The 18,700-nt window shown below is 38.2% G+C and overlaps 1 long non-coding RNA gene across 1 annotated transcript; it reads right to left on the reverse strand.

Moving 5' to 3' along the window:
- Positions 1 to 1,199: 1,199 nt before the first annotated feature.
- On the reverse strand, positions 1,200 to 18,413 carry LOC116668529. The gene is made up of 3 exons (XR_004325642.1): positions 17,764 to 18,413; positions 4,772 to 4,776; positions 1,200 to 1,210 (listed from the first exon to the last, which is right to left on the reverse strand). It is a non-coding gene; the product is annotated as an uncharacterized LOC116668529 (long non-coding RNA).
- Positions 18,414 to 18,700: the final 287 nt, after the last annotated feature.

Raw genomic sequence — 18,700 nt, forward strand, 5'->3', positions numbered from 1 at the left:
GGACTTTGAGAACCAAATTTAAGAAACACTGATCAAAAGAAGCTCTTTATCTTTCTCTGAGGTCTTCAAAATTGTTTTCTTAAACTAAATTGCAGTTCTTAGAGAAAATATAGGAAATGGTTCTGGTATTTTCATCTTGACAGATTAATGGAAATCACTTTGGTATATCAATACAGCATGAGAAGACAGTATTTTGTCTATTTATTTATGCCCTACCTTGATGCAGTAAAGGATAAAGTGACTTCTAAAGACACACATAGGATAGTTTGGTAAAATTTAACCATAAACAGCAATTAAGCATATGCCACACACAGCTGTCCACTGAAGTGCTCGTATCATCCTCATAGATAGCTTAGAAATGCCATGCTGATAAGATTGGTATTTAGGTGACCCCAGATCATTTAGAAGATTTTTTTTCTTTCACTTTGCAGTATAAAATTCCTGGTTTTGCTGCATAACTCTTGTTCAACACACTTCTGCCATCAATGTTTTGATTTTAAGTGTTATTATATAAATTATTATTATTTAATTACCACACTGGTGCGTTCTTTCTTTAACCCCATTTTTCTGATTGTTTAATTTTCCACTTCAAAAGTAATACATGCTAATCACATCATAATAGATGAATGTAAAACAGATCTCCCAATGTCCCACCATCCAGAGACAACCAGTATTAACCACTTCCTGTGTTACTTTCTAGTCTTTTTGCTCTGTATAGTTTTTTACAGTATACTGAAACTTATGCACAATGATTTTTAAGAATGTCTATTTTTCAGCATATGAAAGTAATATATGCCATTGGAGCAGACTCGCAAAATGCAGACAAAACATAAAATATATAGATTAGAATCTCTCCACTCAAAGATAACCATTGCTAGTAAACACTTTCATGTTATTTATCATTTTTATGTGCACATATTTTTCCATGGAGCAATGATAAATTTGAGTATAATCAATACAGAGATGCAGTTCTAAAACTACTTCAGTCATTGATGTTGACTAAGGGTTATTTGCTGAATCTTCTGGGCTGCGGGTACAGAAGGTTTTGGTGAAGGTGGAGATTAAATCTCTGTTTCAACAAGACTTTGCAAAATACAGTGGTACGTTTGCACCAGCAGTGAGCTTGGAGTTGTTCTGTACCTTTCTTGATACCATGGGAAGAAATGCCTTGGTGCCCTTGAACAGATTTTCCACCTCCCTGTGTTCTTCCCTTGGTTCAAAGACCAAGCTAGGATGATAGTATCAAAAGTGTCCTCCTTTATACTATCACTGTTAACCACAGAGGAATTTATCAGAATGGAAAGCAATGGTGGGAAGCACATGTTTTGTAGCAAGCAAGCAAAATAAAATGTCACAAGTGTTTTTTATTTTATTTTTAAAATCTAAGATAGTTCTGGGGAGCCAGGAGGAGGACAAGTCTCACCCAAAGCAATTTAGGTCTCAGTTTATTCTAACTAGATGGCTGTCAGTACTCTTCAATTCTGATTCGTGAGGGTGGCCCCCTCCTGCCTCATTCAGAAGTAAATACCGAGGGGAGAGATTATACAAGTGACTGCAGAGTTGGTTCTCCCACTTGTGTATCTGTGCTAGGAAGGTCCCGAATGACAGAAAAGGATGTAATTTAAAGGGAGAAATTGGCAATTAGTTAACGCTCCCTTTGATTTGCACAGGGCCAGCAGTGGGTTTGATTCAGCTCCTTGAAATAATTACCGTGAACGGGGAAAGTCAGCCCCCTGCCAGTGACACACGGCTTACAACCTCACACGTCTCGTCACCATTTCCAATACGGCTGACCTCTTCTCTGGCACCAGCTTGTTCTTTTTCCCTTATGTAGTCATTAAGAAGTAAAGGCTGAAAACCCTTCTCCTCCAGGGAGGAGCAGGAGAAAGAAACGCAGACATCATCAGGATGTGCTGCCCAGGGCCGATTATGTCCCCAAGGACAAGCATCACTTCTAATCAGTTCTGAAAGCAGTGGCTATTTCCTTTCTACAAGGAAAACAAAATCATCCCTCTCTGGGGTTCTAACGGATCCACTGAAGGTTTCAGGGGATTATAAAAGAAACTGTCTCAAAGGGAAAGACAAAGAAGTGACGCCTTCACAAAAGACAGTTTATTTGAAAGGCGCATCACTCCTTGGAAAGGGGACATTGGGATGCTGCCCTCAAGACAGTGATGTTATGAGAGTAGCCACGGTCAGTCACTCAGAAATCCTGAGAGTAAGTGCAGCTCTGCACGCATAGCTGTGTGACCGTGGGTCACTCACTTGAGCTTTCTGGGCCTCAAATTTCTCATTTCTCAATGAGATCTATTCATATCACACCCTTGGTATATTGAATTGTTCAAATGAGAATAAATTTGAAATCTCTTCCCGTGATCACTGTTGTCAGGACTGAACAAGAGACATGGACCATTACCTTGTGAAATTTAAAATTTAGTAAGCGAAACACACAAACCAAGTAGGCAGGCTGACAGACAGCTGAGAAAGAGGAAAGGGAGAGGAAGCTGCATTTGGTGACCAGGGAGGGAGGTGCCAAATAGACTGAAACGTGAAGGACGGGACAGTGAAGGTCACGAGCAAAAGCTGGGGGAGATTCCAGGCAGAATGGGCGGAGGTTCTGTGGTAGATAAAATAGCTCGGTGAGCTGAAGAAAATGAAGCAGGATTAGAGGCTCTGGAATGTAGTAAATGAGTGGGAGAATAGCATGAAATGGGGATGGAGAGAGAGATTCTGGAAGCTTCTTTTCTACCTCTCATGTCTGCTCTGGGATAGGAAAGTCTGGATGTGGCAGCCTGCACAGAACTGGAGAACAGTAACACAACAGCTCACACTCAGCCGTAACAAAGACACGTCCAGAGACTTAAATTCTAAAATTTGGCATGACCACCCTTAACAAAATTTCAAATCCTTATCTATGTTAAGCCTACAGCATTCCAACAATCTTCCACTGTCAAAATATAGGGAGATAATATATGAGTATTGCATGGTGACCATTGGAGACCATGATTTGGTACCTAGGCCATCTCCAGTGTGGAAGGGTGGATCACTGAGATTACTTTGAAAGAGAACTTCAGCAGCAGCGTACAGCCCCACTCTTCAATCTCAAGTGAAGAACACATCGTCACTTTTCCATTCTGGCTACTCTCCGCTGCCTGTTAACCAACCTGAGCAATTGATCCATCCAGTTGCTAATGTTCTTAATTCACTGCTCACAGGCACTCCCATCAGGAAATTGTTTTTAAAATGATGGCCACCCAATTTGTACGGGAGACACATTTGTCTCCTTGGGGCACTGACCCAGGATTTCTGTTCTTTAATCCCTACAGCCCCACCCTGAATGGTCACACCCAAACCATGAATAATTGGGTGACTCCCAAATCTACCCTCTGGCTTCAATCTCTGTCCCACATACTAAAACTCTTTGCTAACCATCTCCTGGGTAACCTCATTAGTCTATCCCACTGGCAAATTCAAAATCTCCAGAGCAGAACTGATCATCTTTCCCTAAACCCAGTAAAAGCACTACCATCCACCAAATTACTTAAGCAAGAAAGCTTTTTTTTTTTTTTTTTGGTATTAAAATTGTATTTTTTAATTAGCAACCTTAGGGGTTAAAAGTTACATCTGGGCTTAGAGGCAAAGGCAGGGATCCAAAACCAGCTGGTTGTCCCCTATCAGGCTGAAGCAGAGTTTAAACCAGGCCAGACCCACTCCAACTCTGGCCACAGCCTGCTTGAAACATCCCGGTCCCTGGTTCATGGTTTGCAAACTGGTGCTAAGTTTCCCTCTTCTGCATTCAGTCAAGCATCAGTCCCTAAAGCTTCTCCTGCCTTCATACCTCTTGAGTCTTCCCCCTCCCACCCAGCCTTCATTGCTTCTTGCCTGAGTCTCCCAGCTTCCCATCTGGCCCACCTGAATTTATCCTCCATGGAGTATCTCAATGGTCCTTATGAAAGGCAAACTTAGCCATGTCAGTTTTGTGCTTAGCCCTTACGCCCAGCTTTCAAAACGGTGGTCATATGCTCTCACGGAGGACACAGGCTCTTCAAGCTCTGACTCCCTGTCCCACTGGCTCGCTTTCTTCCCTCCCCTACACATGCCTTTGACTCCAACCCAGCTAAGCCATTTGAACCTCCTCAGACACAAACCTCATAGCTGATTTTATCTCCATTTATTTCTCTAGTTCTTCACTTTAACTCCTTTCCATCCTCCAGATCTCAGTTCGAGCCTTTCATCCCCCTCTATCTGGTTTAGCTGTGCTTCCTTCATGCCTCCAAAGCACCCTGATCCTATTCGTATCTGACTTACCACCCTGGGCTACACTTACTGCTTCACTTGTTTGTTTCTCTAAATTGATGCTAAGATCCCTCCGGAGAGAGAGCACCTCTTCTTTGCTTCCCCGAAACCTAGTACCACGCACTGTGTAAACACAGGTGCAGAATATTTAGCCAGTAGGATATTAACGATAAGCCACAATATTAGTGATCAGAAAACTATAAAACGTATGGGAGAAGAATGACATCGGGTTTATCTGGGCACATTCCATATACACTTGTATTTGATAGGAAGGGTATTCCATCAAGTGAAACTGTCAGGAGAAACATCTTTGGAACATGAGTCTTGTTTTCCTACTCTTGAAGTCATTTTCCAACACAAAATACCCCCTCCATCCCTAGTGCAGGGAACAACTGTCCTCTTCTGGTGCTGATAAATATAGGGAAAATCATTTCAGAGAAACAGAACTCAGACCATTTGCATTATGCAAACCTACAATCTCTTAACTGAAATTCTGAAACCCAAAAAAGCTCTGAAAACAAAAGTTATTTTAGAAACTCATTTGGGAGCGAAACTGGCCTAGCCTGATCCCTACTGATGCAAAACCCGAACCCAAGGGCTATTTAAAGTTGTTATTTACCGCATCCTCAAGACAATAATGTGACTCTTTTTTTCAATAATCCCTCTCATTTTACCCTAAAATCCAGTTAATAGCTTTTTTAAAAAGTGACTCTGTGATTTGTCCTCAGATTTCTGGTTCCATACCCTCATGGTACATTGCTGTAATAACAAAAAAGGGTAGAAATGAAATTACTTCTCGTGTCTTTGGGTGTTGAAATCATGGCGGCCACCACTCACTCCAAAAATGTTTCCCAAACACTCTCCCCTTTTAGTTAAAAAAATTTTTTTTTGCAAATTTCTCTCTCAATTAATTTCTTAGTTAAAACCACTTTTTCCAGGTCTAAACTAAGTTTTTCGTCAGGGACTCCAAATTAATACATGGAAAAACTCCACATATCTTTTAAAATTAAAATACAAACAGAACAATAAAATAACAGAGGGAAAATAGGAGAATTTTCTTACAGTTTCACAATAAGGAAGACCTTTGTAATTATTATACCTTGTGAAATTTAGAAGTAATTTTTAAACAACTGACAAATTTGACTACATAAAAGTTAAAACTTTCTACAAAGCAAAACACCATAAGCAAAATCAAAAGACGAAAAATAACTTGGGGAAAATTTATCTATTAATTTCATTAATACACAAGGAATCTTTATAAAAAGTAAATCAATAGAAAAGGTAAAAGGTATGCATAAGTAATTCACAGAAAAGGAAATATAAATAATTCAAATACAGTTGACATCTGATCACATTCATAATAAGAAAAATGCAAATTAAAATATGTGGTATTATTTGTAATTTATCATATTGGTAACATTTAAAAATTTTGGAAACTGGCTTGTTGGCAAAGGAGTGGAGAAAACAAGAACTCTTGTATGTTGCTAGTGAGAATGAAAATTGGAACCTCATATAGAGGCAATTTGGCAGTATTACTGAAATTACAAATGCACATGTCATTTGATGCTGCAATTTACTTTTAGGAATTTATCATGCAGATCTATTAGCAGATTGTAAAAATGATGCATGAAAGGGTTACTCATTGCAGCATTGTTGGTAACGGAAAATATTAGAAATTACCTTCATTTCCAGCACTATGGACTTGGCTATCTATTATCATACATTCATTCAGTAGATACACTGCACAGCTATTTTTATAAAAAAGAATAAAGAAGCTCATTGTGTAGTGATATGGAAAGATATCCAAGACGTATTTTTAAATGAAGAAAAAGAAAAACACTGGACACAACTGCATCTGATAGATTTTTTTTTAATGTTTCAGATACTATTTTCTAAAATGTCTCTTCCATAAAATTGAATTTTGAACATCAATCTCTTCTTGAACTAAACTTTTAGAGAAAAGGAGATTGAAGGTAATACAATAAAAATGAGAGAAATAATATATTTTCCAAATGAACTGCTCAAAGAAAGTGCCCTTCATACTGAAGTTTTTTTCATTCACTCCCTTACATTCTGATCAGATTGGCTCCCTACACTGTAAGGTTCCGTTGACTCCCCAGCTCTACTGAAGGGTCTTTTTCACACATTCCGTTTTAAGACAAGCGTTCATTCAGTAATATTATTCTGAGCACCAGCATTGGGCAGATGCTCTAAATCTCTGCATTCCCCTGATTTAAATAGTGATTCATTTGCAAAGGTAATTTATCCTATCAATTCGACCGTAAGGTTGGAGGCATTTTGCACTTTTAACAGGTTCTCCTACCTTTCTGGCAAATGTCTCTTACCCTTGGCTGACTTGTCTTCTGCTCTTGTCTATTTCTCAACTGTTAGTGTAACCAAGGATCTTCTGACTCTATATAATGACCCAGATGATCCATTTACTCCAGTAGTTTCCTTTTCTAATGTAATGAGACGAACTTCCATTGACTCCATCTAGGTGTCCTATGATCCCTCAAGCACATGTCCAAAAATGAAACTCTTCTTTTTCCCCAAAAACATCTTTTCTCTTCCTGAATCACAGAGCCTCCTTTCTTCCCTACCTCAGTGTCCATCATTTACTGAATCCTATTATTCTACTTCCTAAATACATCTGAGCCCTGTAGTCCATCCCCACCACCCCCACCGAGCTCAGGCCCATTTCACGTCTCACGCAAGTGGTTGCAGTCGCTTACTAACATGTCTCCTTCCTCTCTCCGACCTGTCCTCAAATCCTTCCTCAGCACAGCTAACAGAATTTTATCTTTAAAACAAAAGCTTGGTCCTAGTATTTCTTGCCTCAATCCTTTAATAAGCAGCTCCCTGTCACCTCTAGAATAAAGCCTGTATTACCACCTTGCCCAGCACTCTAAGCCTCCAGGAACTGGCTCCTCTCCACATTTTATCCATGCCCCTCCCCACTCCCTTAAACCTACCGTGCATGTTTCAACCACATGTTCCATCCATTTCTGAGCAGCACCATGCTGTTTGTTCTCTCCAGCCTTCACACAGGCTATTCCCATGACCCTGAAAAGCCTTCCTCTGTCCTTCCCCTATCTTTGGTCACTTAGTGAGCTCCCAGACATCTTTCAAAATCCAACTCAAATGTAGCAACCCCCCCCCACCCCCGTTAAGTGCTCTGGTCACCCCCAGGTAGAATTGTCCATTATACTCCCCCTCCAGTAAGGTGCATATTGCATTGACCAGTAGGATCTGCTTGTTTAAGGCGAGTCCATTTCCTCTAACCTGCCTATGTGATAAGATCTAAAGAAGGATCAGCTTCCTTATCTCTTCATCCCCATACTTAACACAACACCTTGTACACGAGTGCTCAGTAAATTATGATTGAACTGAATTGAATTGAATCGAATTGAATTGAATGATAATACCTAATACATGTTCATTTTTAAAGCTCCAGTGTCAAGGTGAGTTAAAGAATAAATGTTTGAAAGATTAGAGGTGGGGTATCTTAAAAATCAAGTCAAAGAGAAGGATTTAAAGAAATGTCCTGGCAAATGTTCAGGAAAGAGGGGTAAAAATGATGCGTCTCAAGTAAGGAGTGGGCTGAGAAGAGAGGACTGGCATGATTAATAGATGCCTCCCCGGAGACTGAGCAGTGATAAGCTTTCTCCTTTTGCCAAAACCCCAGTAGGATATGGGAACTATTGCCTTGCCTTTTCACTTCCCCTAGAATCACTAGGAATTCATAGACACAGGGTCTGTTTTAGACGGTGCTAACACCCCTCTGCATATTGACCAGGCCTCTATTGTATTCCAGGCATCTATAGTATTCCATTTCCAATTCCACTTTTACCAGCACTTGCTGGTAACCCCAGTCCAAGTGCTCAACTTTTTTGGTACCGAGAAAACCAGTACCTTTGAGGTCAATTTCCAAGTAATCCTTCCCTATTGCACTTTTAAACAACATCTCCAGGTGTCTAACTACTTACCTAGATCTTGTCCTGAAAAAGTTGGCTCCTGAATCATTAAATCCCTTGTCACAAGACCTTAAATTGGCCTCTCTTTCTTATTAGCCCAGAATTAGCCCAGAAAAGGAAGACTAGCTGAATTCCTGCCTCATTCCTATTTTCTTCCTTCTGGGACCTTCCTATCTGTCTGAAAAGATTTCCCTAAGTGGCTGGTCACCTTTTTCCTAGCTGTCTAGTCAGTAAATATAGTCCCAACCCTGGCACTTGCTTCAAGTCAAACTAATTTCTGTTTATCAACTGTCTCAAAAACTGATTTCTGTTTATTAACTGTCTCAAGGAATTTCCCTTTTCTCTCTTTAGTTCTCTTCTGCCTCTTCCTCCTGGCTCCTTCCTAATCTCTCTCCCTCTCTCCCTCTCTCTCTCACAAACAGAATTCGTAGACACAATCTCCATCATTTGTCTTTCTCAACAATTGCTAACGTTCACAAAGCACACGTCTACGTTTAGGATGGCTCCAGACTCTCACAACAGATGCACTTGCAGTTCCAAACATTCTTTGGAGAGACAGATTTTGCCATCAAGAGAAATGCCTGAGAGACAAACACTCTGGAAACTAAATGGAAAGAAAAAAGTCCACGCCAAAGTAAGAGAAAACTTTATTTCCTTCTTGGCATTCCCAGAATGCATACTCGAAAATGCAACCTGTGTGCAAAAGTGACAGAAGCAAAAGATTTAGATTCACAGTGGGATGAAATATCTATAGCTTAATAAAAGCCAGCAGAGCAATTGCAGAGCAAGGAGAAATAATAAAGAGATGTCAGAGGGAGATGGGCATACAAAGCAGTTTCAAAATTGGCTTGGCTCTGCTCTTGTAAATTAAGAATCCAGTTATGCATATGGTCAGTAGATACAGATAGCACTCAATATCTAACTCTTTATAACTTTAAAATATCTTTTTCCTCATCCTAAGAACTGCTACCAAAGCATTATACCGTACAGTTCCTACCCACATTATCACAAGATTACATTCCAAATATATATACTCTTTGTTACTCCTTATTATATTTTCTTTCAATCTCCTGAACTCTAAGGTATTTTTGTCTGCATTCGTTTCTGAACCCACTTGCTATTATAAATCTCATCCACATTATTCTGTACCTTCATACACACAGACACACACATACACACACACACAACATGAGCAAACACAATTTTGCACCAAGAGAACTCATCCAGTTCTAAACTGGTGGGAATTAAGCAATATATTTGCACCTTCTTATCTTTATCTTTTATCTTTTGAATCTCAGTTTAAATGCTAGCTCTTCAAAAGATTTTGCTAGTTATTTCTAGATCAGAGTAACATTTATTTTCTCCATTCAGATGTGTAATTTAAAACTGTATTTAATGGTTATTCTCTGATTCTTCCAATAAAATGTGAGCTCCATGAAGACAGGGACCATCTGTCTTTCTTGTTTTGCATCCCAATTGCATAGAATTGTGCCAGACACATTGTAGAGGTTTTATAAATATTAATTAACTAATTAAAGAAGTATATATTTTTATCTTCTATAAACATGCAAGGACATGTGACATGAAGTAAATCTGCTTACACAGTGCTTCTCACCCCAAGTTCTTAATGTTACTACATAAACTAAGCCCATGTAACAAAATAGAAAGTCACATTGAGATAAAGCAATAGAATTGGGAGGTAATAGAAACTAATGAAAATGCTTTATCCTTAGTATTCTGAAATGGACAGTGGATTAAAATTGTTTCCTATTGCTGTTTAACAATACATAAAACCACATATATTTATTATCTCAATTTCTATGTATCAGGAGTATGGGAAGGGCTTAACTAGGTTCTTAACTGGGTTCTCATGATTTCATAAGGTTCCAGTCAAAGTGTCAGCCAGGGCTGCAGTCTCATCTGAGTCCTGACGGGAGAAGTACCCACTTCCAAGCCCTTATGGTTGTTGGCAGAATTCCTTGTGAGTCAGTTTCTTGCTGACTGTTGGCTGAAAGACGCTCTCAGTTCCTTGTCACGTGGGCCTCCCCAATGTGGCTACTTCTTTCCTCAAAGGCAGCAGGGGAGATGCTCCTTGCAGGACAAGGTTTATAATCTTATGTAACCTAATCACTAATAACCACATACATCCCACCACATTTGTCATAGTCTATCTGTTACAAATCACAGGTCCCAGCCACACTAAGGGGAGGGGACTGCAGGAGTAGGAGCACCCAGAGACAGGGGTCGTGGAGACACCCTAGAGTCTGCCTACCACAGGGAAACAGTAACTAAGACCTGGTTCATCTAACAATATTAATAAATGAAAAATATATTCTGGTAGTAAGAAAGTATCCAACCTCACTAACTTCTCCAGAGTAGTTTAAGTATAATACTCACCTTGAAGCGTTTTCAATGGTGCTTTATGGCTGAAGGCTAAATCAAAGAAATGTGAATGTCTTCAGAGTTTTATCAAAGACGGAATGTAATAAATAAGTTAGATGATGCCAATAGCATAAAGCAGCTAAAGACTCCATGTGCAAGACGCTAAGTGAAAGCCAGAGATGTATGTGGGAGATTGTATCTCTGTAAGCAGAAAGTATTTCCTTGTCCCATTGGTTTTGGACTTGGTCGTGTGACTTGCTTTAACCAATCAGATGTGCGCAGAGATGACAATATGCCAGCTCTGAGCAGAGACTATGAGAGATATTACAAGTTTCCATTTTTGCCCCTTTGGCACTGCTGCCCTCCCACCATGAGAATAACTCATGCCAGGGAAAATCTCAGAATGAGAAAACATTTCAAGCCAAGGAAAGTACAGCAGAGCCATGGCCAACCCTCAGACTTAGAAGCAGTGAGTAACCATTTGTTGTCATAGCCACTAAATTTTAGGATTGTTCATTATGTAACACTGCGTAACATTTTGCATCAGCAAAAAGCTGACTAATACGGTACAGAATTTTCCAAGTAACTGATCAATAAAATGAGAAGTGACTTCGCATATTCTGTATAATTAAATTGCCTTTGTTTCAAGATGAAAGTGTTTCTGTGAATTTGTGTACCCTACATTCTGATCTCTGCCAACGTTACCACTAGTTTTATCACCATTATTGAAGAGCAAGATTTAAGTGTAAGAGTCAGAGGTCTGTCAATGTGAACACCAGAATGAAGCTTTCCACTCAGGTTCAGCCAAACATGGACAAATCTTTGCTTCAAAGGGCAGGAGCCTCTACCACTAAACTTGATGCATTACAGAGAGCAGACCTGAACATCACTTCTCCTCCTGTGGTGGGAAGAGAGGCCAGGAGTGTTACTTTAAGGAAGTTTCTGGAAGAAAATGTGTGTTCTAAAAGCACTAATCTCTTCTACTCCAGCATTTTCACAACATTTTAGTTACAGAACTTATTAGAGCTACCTTGTATTTAAGCTCTTTATGTCTGGCCCTGTTACTACTCCATCCCTGGGACTCTCTAAAGAGGAGGGGCCACAGTTTATTCATGTTTACATTCCACGTGATACACAGTCCCCATAGAAAATAGGCATTCAGGAAATGCGTTGAACTGAATTACTGTATATCTTGCTAAAAGTTGTTCCTTGCTGATCAATGAGAAATAACTAGGTAACTTAAGTGCTAAATGGAAGGAAAATTGGTCGAGTTTCATTTTAGGCAAAACTTGAGAAAGTCTCAGTTTCTGTTGAGGATAGAAGGCCAAATGTCCCATGCCCAGAGACCTGAGACTAAACCCATAAGCACTGGATTTTTTCTCAGATGAGGTCTGATTTCTGGCAGTACCTGTTGAGATTTATCTTCGATGAGTTAGTTCCACGACCCTATAAGTATTGCTGATAAAAAGCATAGTTTATATATTAAGGGAGACATAAAAGTTTGTATATTTAGCTTAACAAAACAGACTCATCTCCTGTATGACTTGAATGTAACACACTCGAAAGTGTATTTTTAAATTACCTCCTAGATTTTCTGACCCATAGTCTGTCACTCTTACATAAATATTAGCACAAGGCTGTTTTTGGAGAGTCAAACTTTAAACAAAACTAATCATGCATCCATTCAAAGATGAAAAATCATGTAGTCTGTCACAATAAAACGTGCATTTCTGTTCTGAAGGGAAGCAACTGCAGTAATTGAAAATTCCTGAACTCAATGGAAAGTGCTTCTTTCTGAGAATTTGTTCCAATTTCATAGAAGTAAAAGGTACTGGGTCAGAGTGAGCAGATTCTGATTCAGAATGTACATCCTAGCTGGAGATGTGCTAGACTTGGGAAATACCCAGCAAGGAGTTGTCCGCAGGCGGGCAGGGCGCTATTCTCCAATCAGCACTCCACTTGACAATTCTGATTGATACAAGGTTGCATTCCGCAAAGGGGCCAAGAAAACTTACATGCTAGCTCCCATGATTACAAAAATGCTAAGAAGCATGGACAAAGAGCAGGAAGTTTGTGGAGAATAAGAAAACTTGATAGCCAAGCACGGTAAAAAGTAAAATGTGGCTGAGAACAAATTATTAGCTGTCAAACCTTGACTCTAGGATTGAATCAAAAACAATCGCGAGTAAGATTGCCCTATACAAATACAAGGCGTCAGAGGCGCTCCACGCAGGCTGTTGTTGTGTGTGGTTCTGTTAATCCCAAGTGGAAGCTCTGTTCGAGCATATTTGCTCTAGGATAGACTCACAGAATATTAGAGCTGGGAGGCCACTGGAGGTCACCAAAGACAATTCCCATCCGCCCCACTCCTGTGGCCACTCCTATTTTACCAAGGGAGCCGAAGTCCAAAGAGAGATGGGGCTTGTCCTCTGGCTGAGTAATTTTGCAGTTAAGATAAAGAATGACAGAACCTGTAAGCTCAGTGCCTCTGGAGACAGACTGGTCTGGTTATTAAATGATCCAAACGTGGAACCAGAAAGAGCTGCTTGGTAGTTCTGATACTGCCACTCATTAACTGTGTGAACTTGAATAAGTTGTTTAGCCTCCGTTACCTTGTGTGTGAAATGGAATGATAATGTTTGGCTCATAGATAGCTTTGAGGAGTAAGTAAAATGTTATTGTAAAATTATTATTCTAAAATGCTTAGTACATAGCTAGGCACATAATATAATATAATACAATATATGATGACCCCCCCCCCCAACTGGCTCAGCTAGGTTCCCAACAGTGCTAGGCAAAGCATTCATTTTTGACCCTAGGTAACCCTCTTTCTCATTCCCGTAGAGGCACTTCCAAATCCTCATTATTCATCTTATTAACCCCTCTATGTTCTTTCCACCTTACTCAAAGTTAGACTTACTTGAGACAAAGCTGAACAAAAGGATGGAAAATATTTGATTGTTCAGGATAAGGTCCCTCATTGATTCAATTCAATGTATCAATTAAATATCACGTGCCAGGCACCACGCATATGATCCCTGCCCACAGGTGGCTTCTAGCAGAGAATAAAAACTAGATAAATTCGTAGACTAAAATGTAAGTATAATAAAACAACTGTGTATTAGAGGTACAAAATGTTATGGCAATAGCCATATGAAAAAAATGTTTGATATCACTAATCACCAGGGAAATACAAATCTAAACCACAGTGAGATATCACCTCACACCTATCAGGACAGCCATTATCTAAATAAATAAATAAATAAATAAATAAATAAATATAAATAAACAAATAAATAAGTAAGACAAGAGTGATGATTAGGTGGATAAATTGAAATCATTTTTCCCTGTTGGTAGGAATGCAAAATGGTGCAACTGCAATGGAAAAAAGTATAGAGATTCCTCAAAAAATTAAAAATAAAACTACCATGTGACCTGATAATTCCAGTTTGGGATATTTATTTAAAAGACTTAAAATCAAGGTCACTAAGAACAACGACAATGGCCTAATAATCACAAAGGTTTGAGAGGCAACCAGGACCTCAGGAGGCTGATTGATGAGGTTCATTTCCTACACAAAACCAGTCTATCAAGATTAAGAGAGGTGGCTGTTTTATCTACAGTGCAGAAACCAACACAGAGAATCAAAGAAAATAAAGTAAAGGGGAATATATTTCAAATAAAAGAACAAGATAAATCTCCAGAACAGATCTTAATGAAACAGAGATGAATGATTTACCAGATAAAGGTTTCAAAATGAAGGTCAAAAGATGCTCACCATGGTCAGAAAAGCAATACATGAACAAAGTAAGAATTTCAACAAAGAGATAGAAATATTTTTAAATGCCAAACAGAAATCATAGTGCAAAAGAATACAATACTGACCTAAAACATTAAATAGAGAAGTTCAACCATAGACTTTATTAAGAGGAAGAAAGGATCAGCAAACTCAAAGACAGGGTAGTGGAATTAATCCAGAGAAGCAAAAAAGGATAAAAAGGAGTAGATAAATTAAAAGACCTATGGGACACCATCAGAGGGAGTAATATTTCACATTATTGGGGTCACAGAGGGAAAAGAGAGAAAGGGGCAGAAACATAATTTGAAGAAACAATGGCTGAAAAGTTTCCTAGCCAGGGGAAAGAGAAACATCTGGATACAGGAAGTCCAAAGAATACTAAATTAAAAGACTCCAAAAAGACCCATACTGATACACATTGTAATTAAATTATCAACAGTTAAAGACAAAGAGAGAAACTTACTTAAAAGCAGTAAGATAAAAGTAACTTATTGTGTACAAAGTTACTTCCATAATATTATTAACAGATTTTTTTCAACAGAAATATTGTAGTCCAGAAAAGAGTGGATGATAAATTCAAAGTCCTGAAATTGAAAAAATTTAACAACCAAGAATACTCTACCTGGCAAAGCTGTCCTTTAGAACTGAAGGACAGATAAAAAGATTCCCAAACAAATAAAATCTAAAGGAGTTCATCACCACTAGATTGGTCTTACAAGGAGGTACTTCTTCAAGCTGAAATGAGAGAATGCTTAGTAACATGAAAATCTGGCAAAGTATAAAACTCACTGGTAAAGGTAAATATATAACTAAATTTAGAATACTCTAATATTATAATTTTGGTGGATAAATCACTTATAACTCTAATGTAAAGGTTAAAACACAGAAGCATTAAAAATACATACTACAATAATTTATTAATAGATATACAATATAAAAGATGTAAATTATGACATCAAAATCATAAAATGTATGAGGAGGACTATAAAAACATAAAACTTGTTTATGTGTTTGAAATTAAGCTAGTATCAGCTTAAAATAGGCCATTGTAAGTGTAAGATGTTTTATGTAAATCTTGTAGTAATCACAAAGCAAAACCTGTAGTAGGTACACAAAAGACAAGATATACAAGATAAGTATTACCCTGATTCCAGAACCAGCTAAGGACACTACAAGAATAGAGAACAAAATCAAAGCATACCACTACAGAAAATCAACACGTCACAAAGGAAAAGAGTATGAGAAAGGAACAAAGAACAAACCAGTCAGAAACAAGTAACAAAATGACAACACTATGTCCATACTTGTCAATAATTACTCTAAAGGTAAATGGACTGTATTCTCCAAACAAAAGACATAAAGTGGCTGAATGATTACAACAACAACTATATGTTGCCTTCAAGAGACTCACTTCAGCTTCAAGGACACGCACAGGCTAAAAGTCAAGGGATGGGAAAAAATAGTCCATGCAAATGGAAACCAGAGAAAGCAGAGACAGCTATACTTACAGCAGACAAAACAGACGTTAAGCCAAAGATGCAATGAGACAAAGTACGTCATTAAATAATGATAAAGGGGTCAATTCATCAAGAGGATATAACAACAGTAAATATTTATGTACCCTACATCAAAGCACTTACATATATAAAGCAAATACTAACATTTGAAGGGAGAAATAGACAGCAATACAATGACTTTAGAGGAATTCAATACCTTAATTTCAACACTAGGTAGATCATCCAGACAGAAAATCATTAAGAAAACATTGGACATAAACTGCACATTAGGCCAGTAAGACCTAATGTACATATACAGAACTTTCTATCCAACAGCAGCAGGAAACACATTCTTCTCAAGGACAGGTAAAACATTCTCCAGGATAAGTCATATGTGTGGCCATGAAACAAGTCTTAACTAATTTAAGAAGACTGAAATCACACCAAGCATCTTTTGGACACTGTGGTATGAAACTAAACATCAATAATAAGAGGAAAACTGAAAAACTTATAAATATGTGGTTAAACATGTTCCTGAACAACCAGTGGGTCAAACAAGGAATCAAAAGAGAAATCAAAAAATACCTTCAGACAAACGAAAATGGAAATATATCAAAACTTACAGAATACAGCAAAAGCAGTTCTAAGAGGGAAGTTTATAGCCATAAAAATCAATACAATAGAAAAAAAAATGTTGAACAACCTAACTTCACACCTCAAGGAACTGTGAAAAGAAGAACAAAATTAGTAAAAGAAAAGAAATAACAAAGATCAGAGTGGAAATCAATAAAATAGAGACTAGAAAGAAAATAGAAAAGATCAATGAAACTAAGAGTTAATCTGTCTAAAAGATAAATGAAATTGATAAATTTTTACCTAGGCAAACTAAAAGAAAAAAGAGAGAAGACTCAAATAAATCAGAAATGAAAGAGGTGACATTACAGCTGATAACACAGAAATACTAAGGATCATAATAAAGTACTATGAACAATTATGAAACCAACAAATTAGATAACCCAGAAGAATTTGACAAATTCCAAAAACATAGAACCTACAAGACTGAATTGCAAAGAAATAGAATATCTTAACAGACCAATTACAACTAAGGAGGCTGAATCAGTAATCAAAAACTCCCAGCAAAAAAGGTCAGGACCAAAGTTATGACAGATGTAGACATAATACATATTATGTCATGAAAATGTTCGCAAGCAAATACCAGTTGAACAGCTGAATTAGATACTCAAAATGAGAAATTGGATTTGGAGCAGGTATTTATGACCCAGTCTCATTGTGAAACATCATTCAGTCATTCAACAAATACTAATTAAGCATTTGCATTGTGCCAGGCACTGTGCTGAGTTTGTCCTTGGGATATATGAATGAACAATCCAAATATCCCTGTAGTCTTGAGGTTCAAATTCCAGCAGGAGAAAAAAGATAAAAATAGTGAACATAGTAAGTAAGTAGCCTAGTATGTTAGAGGCTGGCAAGCGCTAAGAAGCAGACAAGAAGAGCAAGGAATGGGGGGTGTGGAGTGTTACAATTTTAAATAAGGTGGTTCAGGATGGATGTCCTTAGGAGGGTAGTATCTGAACAAAATTTCACTAACAGATTATCGGTAAACACTGCGGCCTCAAAGACTGCTTAAAAAATTCCAACCAAAATGCCCAAGAGTTTATCATTGGAGGTTCCAAAAAAATACCAGTTTCCAAACTTCTGGATTTCTGGAGTAAAAGCAACAAGAAAGGATAGCTGACACCACCTTAAAATTGTGGATGCACTTGTTGCTGTTGTATTGAGAAGTAGCGCCTGGAACAGAGCAGAAGGCAGCAGAGTTAGAAAGGAGGTATTGCCCATTTACCTTCTTCGCCACCCCCCTTTCACTGTGATCCCCCCAGACTCTCTGCACTGTGTGGTAAGGCTATTTTATAGTGCATTCCCGGATCTTAGCTCAAAAGAATCAAGTCTTTTAGACTTGATTTTTGCTGTTAATCAAAATTCCTACACTGAACTCACTATAGTCAGCAAGGATTTTTTTTTTAATCCAGGGCTTACAGCAGGGAAAGGGGCACAGTTTTCTGAGAGATTAGACGTGTATGCATTATGCAATTCAGTAAAGATGTAAGTAGGGGGTCTAAGTACAGAAAATAACAGAGTACAAGGCTCAAGAGCTCAAGAAAAACACCTGGGATGCATCTATCATAGAATTAGCCAGCAATTAGCTTGATACACATCAGCCACTGTGCAGAGACTAAATGGAGAAGTAGCCAAAATCCTTCTGGAACTGGGTCTACATCAGCCAACAGAGAGCAGGGGAAATGTTAATGGATCTGTGAAGAACATAATTTGGCAACCTCAGAGACTGTATCTCTAATTATAATTCACACTCAAGTTGACTTTTATTGGCAATGTCTTTAAACAAGGAGAAATTTAGTGAAAATTGGAGACAGAGGGGAAAGGGGAGGATTTATTTGAAATTGCTTTCCCTTTTAAATTTTCACGGGACTGGAACCTTTCAGGCATCCCTAAAGAATTGAAGGATGCAGTTACTGTTAAGCAACCCAGTTCTGCACTTGGACATGTTCTAAAAAATAATGGTTGTTTTTAAATGACACCTGATCTTTTAGCAGATCTATCCAAAATACTTCAGCTCGCACTCAATGACTTGATATAATTAAACCATCTCTGATGAAATGAATTGAAGGACTCAGAGGAAAGATAAAGGACCATATACAAAGCCACCTTTACAGTTT

This window comes from Camelus ferus, chromosome 14 (assembly GCF_009834535.1).
Source record: "Camelus ferus isolate YT-003-E chromosome 14, BCGSAC_Cfer_1.0, whole genome shotgun sequence".
NCBI classification, from domain to species: domain Eukaryota; kingdom Metazoa; phylum Chordata; class Mammalia; order Artiodactyla; family Camelidae; genus Camelus; species Camelus ferus.